Source organism: Mauremys mutica, unplaced genomic scaffold (assembly GCF_020497125.1).
Source record: "Mauremys mutica isolate MM-2020 ecotype Southern unplaced genomic scaffold, ASM2049712v1 Super-Scaffold_100270, whole genome shotgun sequence".
Classification (NCBI taxonomy): domain Eukaryota; kingdom Metazoa; phylum Chordata; order Testudines; family Geoemydidae; genus Mauremys; species Mauremys mutica.
In genome coordinates, this window is record NW_025423299.1 from 319,318 (window position 1) to 328,826 (window position 9,509).

At 57.4% G+C, this 9,509-nt stretch overlaps 2 non-coding genes across 2 annotated transcripts; one reads left to right on the forward strand and one right to left on the reverse strand.

Moving 5' to 3' along the window:
* Positions 1-2,076: 2,076 nt before the first annotated feature.
* On the reverse strand, positions 2,077-2,150 carry TRNAI-AAU. Its single transcript has one exon. It is a non-coding gene; the product is annotated as a tRNA-Ile (tRNA).
* A 112-nt stretch (positions 2,151-2,262) lies between these two features.
* On the forward strand, positions 2,263-2,335 carry TRNAA-CGC. Its single transcript has one exon. It is a non-coding gene; the product is annotated as a tRNA-Ala (tRNA).
* The last annotated feature ends 7,174 nt before the right edge of the window (positions 2,336-9,509 follow it).

Genomic DNA, 9,509 nt, shown 5'->3' on the forward strand with positions numbered 1-9,509 from the left:
TCCTGTGGCGGGTGGGTTGGTGCGTGCTGGGGGAGTGGGCGTTGCCTTCACATGTGGCTTCCTGCCTCCCCTGTGCAGCCTGCTGTGCCTCACTGGGGGTAGGGGATGGGGCTTTCCCGTCCCCAGCGTGGGGCAGGAGTGGGGGGGGCTGCAGGGTGGTGGCTGGGGGGGGGGAACAGGGAGGGCAAGTTGGCACAAAATTCACCCAAGCCCCAGCTGCTCAGGTAGGCCTATGAACCCCCTCCCCCATCTGCCCTGTGGTGGGGAGGGGCACTGCCTTCACATGTGGCTTCCTGCCTCCCTGACCCCTGCTGCAGCCTGCTGCCCCTCACCACAGCTTCCCTGGGGGACGGTGGGAGGGGGTGGGGCTGCCCCTTCCCCAGCACTGGGCAGGAGTGGGGGCGGGGGCTGGGGCTGGGGGGAATCATAGGGACAAACACTCACGGAAGCCCCAGCAGCTGCTAAGGTGAGTAATGTCCGTCTCCTGACTGGAAGTCCCTTCACGTCTCCTCCAGGTAGGGGCAGGGGAGGGGAGGGCACGGCACGGCCCCCTCCCCTCCTGAGGTGCTACAGCACCAGCAGCTTGCACTGCTCTTATGCTGTAGCCCTTAGGCGGCGGCGGCAGCAGCAGCAAGGGAGAGAGACGCGCGCTGCACGCTCTTTACGTTCAGGCAGGGAAGCTCCATGGGCGGGGAGCGGGGGGGAAGCTTGAGCCCTGGCGGCGGCGGCGGCGGGGGGGATGAGAGGCGGGGGCAGGGGGGGGCGCTCCAAGCAGGGGAGAAACCTAGCTCCAAATATTGGTGGAGCAGAGCCCCTGACTGTGAATATTCCTGGGGCTTTAGCCCCAGGATCCCATATAAGTTGGTGCCCCTGGCCTCCACGAGTGCCGCACTCTGACCAGCTGAACCAGGCAAGCCACGGGAAGCTTCTCAAGGTCTTCCCCTGGTGTGGGCTTGGATGCGAAAAGCACCTGGCCGTTCATCAGCTGTTGCAAGAAGTGTGCAGAGTAGGAGTAGCGATGGGGCTGTAGCTTTCCACAGCATCTCAATTTGGGCAGCTTTCCATTCCCCTTTTCTGTGTAATGTCCCTCCCACGGGTTTCACTTGCGGAGCTGTACGACTCTGGCAGGGTGGCCATTTAGAAATCTTTTCCTTGCTTTTCTTTTTCGCCTGGCCCCAGCGTTAGGACCGTTTGGGTGTTTCAGTGTGTGTGTTTTCCCATTGGGAGGCATTTGGAAGTTTGGAAGGGGAGCCGAAAGAGGAGTCTTTTTCACAAGCAAGTTGGCTTTCTGCACAGGTAGGGCCCTTGGCCGTAAAGCTTAGCTCCGTCAGTGCGTCTGCATGGGGTTCCTCCAGTGCCTCAAGAGCCCGTGCTAAACTCTCGGTGTGGGCGTTTGGCTTGCGCCAGTCAGAGTGCGGTGCCTGCGTATTCCCAGGGCCGGCTCCCGTGAGGCGCGCATAACTGGGGAGGAAAGGGGTAGAAGAGAAAGCAAGTGAAGCTGACTTCGAGTGGTGGTGCCCCTGGGCGGAGTGGTCCTCCTGCTCCTTCCTGTCGGAGGGATGGGCTTGGGGGGTCTGGCTGTGGGCGGTGGGAGGATGGTGTCCAGGGAAGTCCCAAAAGTCACCCTGCGCCGGCGGAGTGTGAAGCCTCTCCCCTAGGTTGGGGTGCCGAGTATTAAGCCTTCCTCTGTGGCTTGGGCTGGGGAGCGTGATCCGGCGTCGGGTACATTTGGGTGGAGCCGGCGGCCGGCAAGAATTCGGGCCATCAGGTCAACCCTCTGTGGACAATGGGGGCGAGCCGGCAGGCCTGCGATTTTGGCTTCGCGGGCGGGCAGCTCAAGCCTGGCCTCCTATGAGCCTGGAAGGCAGCTGGCCAGGCTCACCCGTCTCCTCCCCGGGCCCAAGTTCCTTTCAGGCAGCAGGTGGAGCGAGGAGCCCAAGGAGGTGTCAGGAGCTTGGTCCTGCCTGGCGCCTGCGCCCAGCAGGGCTCTTGCCCGCTCCAGGCCCACCTGGTTTTGGCCTCTGCCACCCCTAGCAGTCAGCCAAAAGAGCAGAAGCCACCCTCTTCCTCCCGGAGTGGCCAGCATGGGGCTTGAACCCATGACCTTGGCGTTATTAGCACCACGCTCTAACCAGCTGAGCTAGCTGGCCGATGGGAAGCCTTCCCTGGCCTGACCCTTTTGGAAGGAGTCACCGGCTGGCGCGGGGAACGATGTGGCCTCCATTATCGAATGGATGGATCAAGAGGTAGCTCTCCAAGGTAGGGGAATTAGCTCAAGTGGTAGAGCGCTCGCTTCGCATGCGAGAGGCAGCGGGATCAATGCCCGCATTCTCCAGCGCCAAGGCAGCCGCGGGGACCTTCTCTTGCCCTTCTTTTAGAAGCCATGGACAGTCAGCCGGCTCAGCTCCTCCGGTGGCCTCCATCCCTCTCCCCGCTTGGCCTCCCAAAAAGCCAGCCTTAGCGGAGCACAAATCTCTTCCTCCCCGGCCCTTCTCCCCCTTGCGCTGACTGGGAGGCTGGAGACAGCTGGGGGAAGTTAGCTCAAATGGAAGAGCAGGGGAGAAGTAGTCAGACCCATACACACATTCTCCAGCCTGCTCTGCTCTGCTCTGCTCTGCTGTGCTGGGCTCTAGTGGGGGACCTGCACCTTTCTTTCTGAGCTCTCACTGGAGCACAATCCCTTTCCTCCTCCCTCCCTGCTAGTCTACGCCAAGCTCATTGGCCGGGAGGGAGAGCCACTCAAATACAGAATTACTCACATCCCAGGGGTCCATGAAGGGAATGAGGAGATGGGCGGGGTGGCACGCGATACCAGCTCAGCTGAGACCGTGAGACCTCGCAGCCTCCTGATCTCAGGCAGCATGGCAGCCGTGGAGCAGAGCAGAGCACGCAGACAGCTTGGAGACAGCCAAAGCGGGGAAGGGCTGCGTTGGTCTGGAAGAGGGAGTCGGTGGCTGTCTATCCTGGCGGAGGCAGGGTCGCTTTGCTGTATGCTGGGCCAGGGGCCAGGGAGCCTGCTAGAGTTGCTGAGCTGGGCCTGCTCCGGGCTTTGCTTGGGTTAGAGGAAAGTGGTGAAGATAGGAACGGCCCTCCTGGGTGAGACCGATGGTCCAGCTAGGCCACTATCCCGTCTTCTGACAGTAACCGATGCCAGGCGATTCAGAGGCAATGGCCAGAGCAGGCAATCGTCAAGTGATCTATCCCTGCGTTGTCTTCTGAAGTTTGGTGCTTGTTTCAGGAGCTAACTCTCAGCCCAGACACGCTCCAGGGAGGGAGCGTTGGTGTTTGTGCCGAGGAGCGTGGCTGGGACTCAGACCCCCTTCCCCAGCTCTGGGTAGCGCCCCCACCCCCTACCCCCATTTCAGGCTGTGTTCTGCTTAAGGCCACAGAGCCCTTGCCTTTTTTTGCCCGGTGCCTGAGAGTCAGGCCAGCTGCGGGGAATTAGCTCAAGCGGCAGAGCGCTCGCTTTGCATGCGAGAGGTAGTGGGGGACGCTGCCCGCATTCTCCGAGCCTGTCGACTAAGGGCTCCTGATGAGCGTGGTGGACGGGAGAGCCGGCCATCTGACTTTTGGCCTTGCTGCCCGTAGCGGTCAGGCCGAAAAATCAAAAGCCATCCTCCCCAGGCCCACAGCCACCCAGGGGCTCCTCTGCACCATCTTGCCTGAGCTGGTGGAAGTGGAGCCTGGAACTGAGCTGATGCGCTGAGGGTTATTTGCACTGTGCGCTTCACATGGAGGTGAAAACACGGGGCACAGATCTTTGAGCACAACCCTTGTCCTGAGGAATGGTGGGGGGGCTGCATAAAGAGAGACCGGCTCTCCCTGGCGGGGCTGCAGCGGCTCTTCACAGGGGCAGTCCCACTGCCAATTGGTACCAGAGTTTTGCCGGCCTCCTTTCGTGGGCTGACCTGGCTCCTCTCTCTTTAGGGAGACTGGTGACCCCAAACTTCCCAGAAACCATCATAGCGAGGCCAACCTGAGCACAGACACCTGCTCAGCACCCCGGGGTGCAGCCCTGAACTCCGGCAATCAGCTACGCTCAGCTGCCCACCCAACAAGCGTTACAAGCAGGAACCTTCGTGCCCCGTGTGTTCAGGTCCTTCCCAGCGCCAGCTTTAAACTCCGCTGCTCAGTTCTAAGCTTTGGCCACACGGGGGCAGCCCGGAGCTCAGCCAACGCCTCCCGGTGCTGGTTGCATTTCCCACTCCTCGTGGCAGGTTCACACCCCGCAGGCAGATCTCTGAATCAGAGCCGAACAGTTCCCCAAATCCAGCGCTTTAGCAGCAGCTTTGCTAGGAAAGCGCTGACGTCCCCAAGTAAAGTAAGAGCCAGAGCGCGGTGTCCAGGATCTTCTCTTGGGCCCCTCACCGTGGTGTCTGTCAGGCGCAAGGAGAAACCAGGGAAATGTTTTCATGGCGTTTAAGGGCAGAAGGGGCCATTAGCTCAGCTAGTCTGCCCCCCGAATAACACAGAATTACACCATGACACGTATTGATCCCACAGACCTTAGATAGATCAAAGCGTTTCAGCCCTCAGGAAGGAGGCTAAACTGGGTACCAGAGGCAGCGAACAAGGGGCCCCCAAGGCAATGGCAGGGAACTGACGAGGTGAAATATGCCCAGATGATCCCAGCAGGCGACTCACCCCCATGCTGCAGAGGTGGGAGTCCCTGTTCCTCCTGCCCTTAAGAATCTCTGGTGGTAAGTGGGTCCCCCCAGTTCCCCAGATAAGAATCCTCCATGTGGTTTCCCTGGCTTCACCGCCAGATAAGAACATTGTGTGGAGGGAGTGGGTTTCCCCTGCCTGACCCCATCTGGGATCTGTGGGTGTCTCTGTTCCCCTTTTCCAGATCCGTGTTGCTTGGGTGCGTCCCTCCCCGCCAGCGTGTGGGTGCTCCCATCCCCCCCTGCAGGCTCTGCGGGGGGTGTCTGTATAAAAAGAGACCGTGTCGCACCCAGGGTACGCTGCAGGGGCTATTCACAGGCACGATCCCACTACTGATCAGCACGGGAGTTTTGACCTGCTCCATTTCTGTTCTGGGCCAGTTCACCTCTCCTTAGGCAACCTGGGGACCCCAAGCTTCCCCAGGATCACGATATTGATGCCGAGCTTAGTGCAGGCACCCGATCGGCACAGCCCCCTGCAGCCCAGAACTCCTGAGCTCAAGCGATCCGCCGGCCTCAGCCTCCCCAGGAGCTAGGATCACAGGCACCAGCCACAGGGCCCGGTTTGTTTCACAGCCTGGCAGCTGGAGCTTTAAACTCTGCTTGTGAGCTCTGTGCCTTGGCCAAACGGGGACAGCCTGGAACTGGTAAATGCTCCTTCTCCCCCCGCCTCCGTCTCATGTCGAGCTGCAGGCACCGCTGTCCTCCCAGGTAAGATCTCGGACGTTTCGGTGCCCCCCATCCCCCGCCCAGGTGTCCGGGTACCTCTGCCCCCCATACAGAATCCTGGGTGTGTGGGTGTCCGTCCCTCTCCAGAGTATCCCGGAGTGTGGATGCCCTTGTCCCCCCCTACAAGATCTGGGGTGTGTGGGTGCCACTCTCCCCCCAGTAGATCTCTGGTGGGTGGGTCCCCAGGCTGTGAGTGCTCCCATCCCCCGATGATACAGGCTGGGGGGGGGGGTATAACTGGCTCTCCCTGTCCTGCCCAGGCGGTGCTACAGCAGCTGTTCACAGGGGCAGCAACCCCACTGTCAACCTGCAGCTTTAACCTGCTCCAGGGGTGACCTGCTTCACCCTCCTTTGGGAGCCCTGGGACCCCGAACTTCCCAGAATCACCTGATTGATGCCAAGCTTAGCACAGACACCGGCTCAGCATGGCAGGGAGCTGCCCTGAGCCCTGACAATCAGCTTCCCTCCGCCTCCTGCTGCACAGCGAGGGTCCCACGCGAGAGGCTTCGTGCCCAGTTCGTTCAGGAGCGTCCCAGGCTCCAGCTGTAAACTCTGCTGGTCAGTTCTGATCTTTGGCCATACGGGGGCGGCACTAACGGTCCCATCTAAATGCAATTGTGTTCGACCCTTCGGATCGCAGATTGTAACCCGCGGGCAGATCTCTGAGTGCAGCCAAATCCATCCCAAAACTAAACATTGAAGCAGCAGCTCCCCTTGGAAAGATCAGGATTTTTTCCTTTAAAAACAAGGAAAATGTCTACAGCGAGAGACTGAAGAAGCTCAATTGATTTCATTGCCTGGAGGCTAAGAGGCGATTTAATCACTGGTTTAAATACGTTTTACAAATTCCCAGAGGGAGGAATATGTGATTTAAAGGGTTCTTTAATTCACCAGACAAAGATTGAACAAGGCCCCATTGGCTTGCAGTCGATGTCAGAAAATCCCAACTGGAAATGACCGTTTTTTAACCGTGAGGCTAATTATCTAGTGGAACGAGCTCCGCAAGGGAGGTGGTAAATTCCCCATCACTTGCAGCTTGTAAATCAAGAACGCAGCTCTTGCTGCAAGACACCTGGTGTGTGGGTGCCCCTGTTCCGCGTTTCGGGATCCCTGGTACATGGTGCCTCCCTCCCACCAGTTCAGGATCCCCACAATGGGAGCTCCCATCCCCCCATACAGTCTCTGCGGGGGAGGGGGGTGTATAAAAAGAGACCGTGTCTCACTGTCTTGCCCAGGCTACGCTGCAGGGGCTATTCACAGGCACAACCCCACTACTGATCAGCAGGGGAGTTTTGACCTGCTCCGTTTCTGACCTGGGCCGGTTCACCCTTCCTTAGGCAACCTGGGGACCCCAAGCTTCCCCGGGATCACCATATTTTTGCTGAACTTAGTGCGGACACCTGATCGGCACAGCCCCCCGACCAGGCCAGAGAGAGCAGCAGGTTTCCCGTATTGTTTCCTGCTCTTCTTTTCTTGACTAGTTTCTCCTCTGCACCAAGTTGCTCTTTTGCTTCGTGAGCCTGCCTAGCTCAGTTGGCAGAGCGTCAGACTTTTAATCTGAGAGTCCAGGCTTCAAGTCTCTTATCAGATGATAAACTACTCACTGAGATCATAAACTGTCTTTCTCACATCTTCTTTGATGTTACTTTTTCTCTTCAGGATTTTCCCTTTCCTCGGAAGGGCCTTTTTGTGTGTGGGTTTGAAGGGGCAACTTCCTGACAGCCCCTCTGTCTTTGCAGCCTGGAGGAATAAAGGCCTCTGGGCATAGATCATGTTCCTTCCCTGCACAGACACACACAGACAAACACACAGAATGTCCCTAAGGAATTAGAATCACCTGCTGCCTTCCCCTGTCCTGCTGGATCCCCAAACGAAGATGCTCTTCAGCCTAAACCCATGTCCCCTTACTCCCAGTGCCCCTCAGTCCCAACCCACAACCCCTCCTATGCTCACTGCTCCTCACTCCCAACCAGAGCCTGCTCCTCTTCACCCTTCTCCTCTGTCCCAACCCACAGCCCCCTCCTTCCCTCCAGCAGCAGGTGCTTCAGACCCCCTCAGGGAGATTTTCTTGCAAGGTTTCGTGTATGAGTCTGCATGTGGATTTTACAGTATGTTGGAAATAGGTTGGGTTGCTTGCCGAAATGATCACTGGTGGCTGGTGTTGGATTCCCAGTCTCCATGTTATAGGGGCAGGAGAAATAAAGGGTTGTTATCCTTGTTGTGTGAATGGAAGGCAGCACAACTGTGCTTGGCAGACCCCAACGGAGGGACTCACCCTCAGTTCAATAGCACTTGCTAGGCAGGGGACAGGGTTTCCAAAGGCAAGTGGCCCAGGGTCTGGGTCCCAATACTAACATGTAGGTGTTAGACCAACGTTAGGACAGGGGGGCAGTGGAGGGATGAGTGAGTCCTTAGACACCATAGTGAGTACGGTGCCTTCTTATTTTCCCCCTTTTCCACCCAGGATGGCAGGTGAACTCTACAGAGGAACCTCTGGGCTTGCACTGACTAAGGACAACAGCTGTGAGAGGAGTGCAGGGCGGGGGGGTCATGTTAAAGGACTTTTGGTTGCTGGACTTATGAACCGTAGGGAGAAGGACACTGCCCAGCTTATTTGGGGGGGGGGTTTCTTTCCCTCGTGGTTTATGTTTATGTGTTGGGGCTCCTGAAATGACTTCTGCTAACCCTGGGCTTACATTGCAATGTAGACATACCCTGAGAGGGCATCTATACTGTGATAAAATCCCGCTGACCCGGCTGGCCTGGATGATCCGATTTGGGCTCCTGGGGCTCAGACTGGAGCCCAGGCTCGGAGATCCTCACCCCTCGTGGGGGTCTCGGAGGCTGGGCTGAAGCCCAAGTGTCTACACTGTAATTTTATAACCCTGCAGCACAAGGCCCACAAGCCTGAAACAACTGATCCAGGGTTTGAGAATAGTGACTTGGGTGTGTTAATGGCAGTGTAGACATAATGCTAGGCTATGTCCACACTGCAATGAAACACCCACGGCTGCCCCGTGCCAGTGCAGGCTCCCAGGGCTAGGGCCGTGGGGTGGTAAATTTGCAGTGTAGACATCTCGGCTCAGGCTCAATACCGGGCTCTGGACCCCACAAGGTTGGGAGGGAGTTTAGCAAGCGAAAAAGGTAAAATGGCAGTGGAGTATTACCTTGGACTCGACGGCATTTCTCCATTGGTCTGTCTGCTTTGGGGCAGGGACAATAACATGTCCTGCTGCATTCGTTATTCAAAGGGTGGTTTAGGATTTTCATTCTCACACACGGTGCACAAGCAGGGCTCAACCCTCGGTGTAAACTAAGGGCAGGTCTACACTACGGGGGAAAATCGATATAAGATAGCAACTTCAGCTACGTGAATAACGTAGCTGAAGTCGAAGTATCTTATATCGAATAACCTACCGTCCTCACAGCGCGGGATCGATGTCCGCGGCTCCCAATGGCGACTCTGCTACCGCCGTTCGGGTTGGTGGAGTTACGGAGTCGACAGGAGCGTGTTCAGGGATTGATATATCGCGTCTAGATGAGACGCGATATATCGATCCCCGAGAAATCGATTGCTACCCACCTATACGGCGGGTAGTGAAGACGTAGCCTAAATGAGCTGCCCACAGATTCTGGCAGCCCCAATGAGCCATTTGGTGTGAGTGCCCAGACCTCCCACTGTCCCAGAGGGAGGGGGTCATCTGCAAGGGGCTTAGAACACTCATTTACCAGCTCCTAACTCCCAAACTTTCAATAACTCTGTTATCAGTGCATGTGAGTGTAATTTAAACAGCCACCCTGGGCTAGACCAAAGGTCCCTCTAGCTCTTTATTTTGTCTTCTGACAGTAGCCAATACCAGGTGCCCCAACAGCCAGTCAATAAGGGACCACTGGGAGTTGAACCCAGCATCTCCTGCTTATGAATCAGGTGCTTTAGCCAGCTAAGCCATGGTGCCTGCCTGTGATTAAGGTGTCATGTCTGCCCCAACCTGACTCCCTGCTATCCCCACCGGGGCCTGACAAGCTTTGCTTGTGCTTGGATTCTTCAAAGCAGAGGGGCAGGTGACGTTTTCCTTGCAAGTTGTGTGTGTGTGTGTGTGTGTGTGTGTGTGTGAA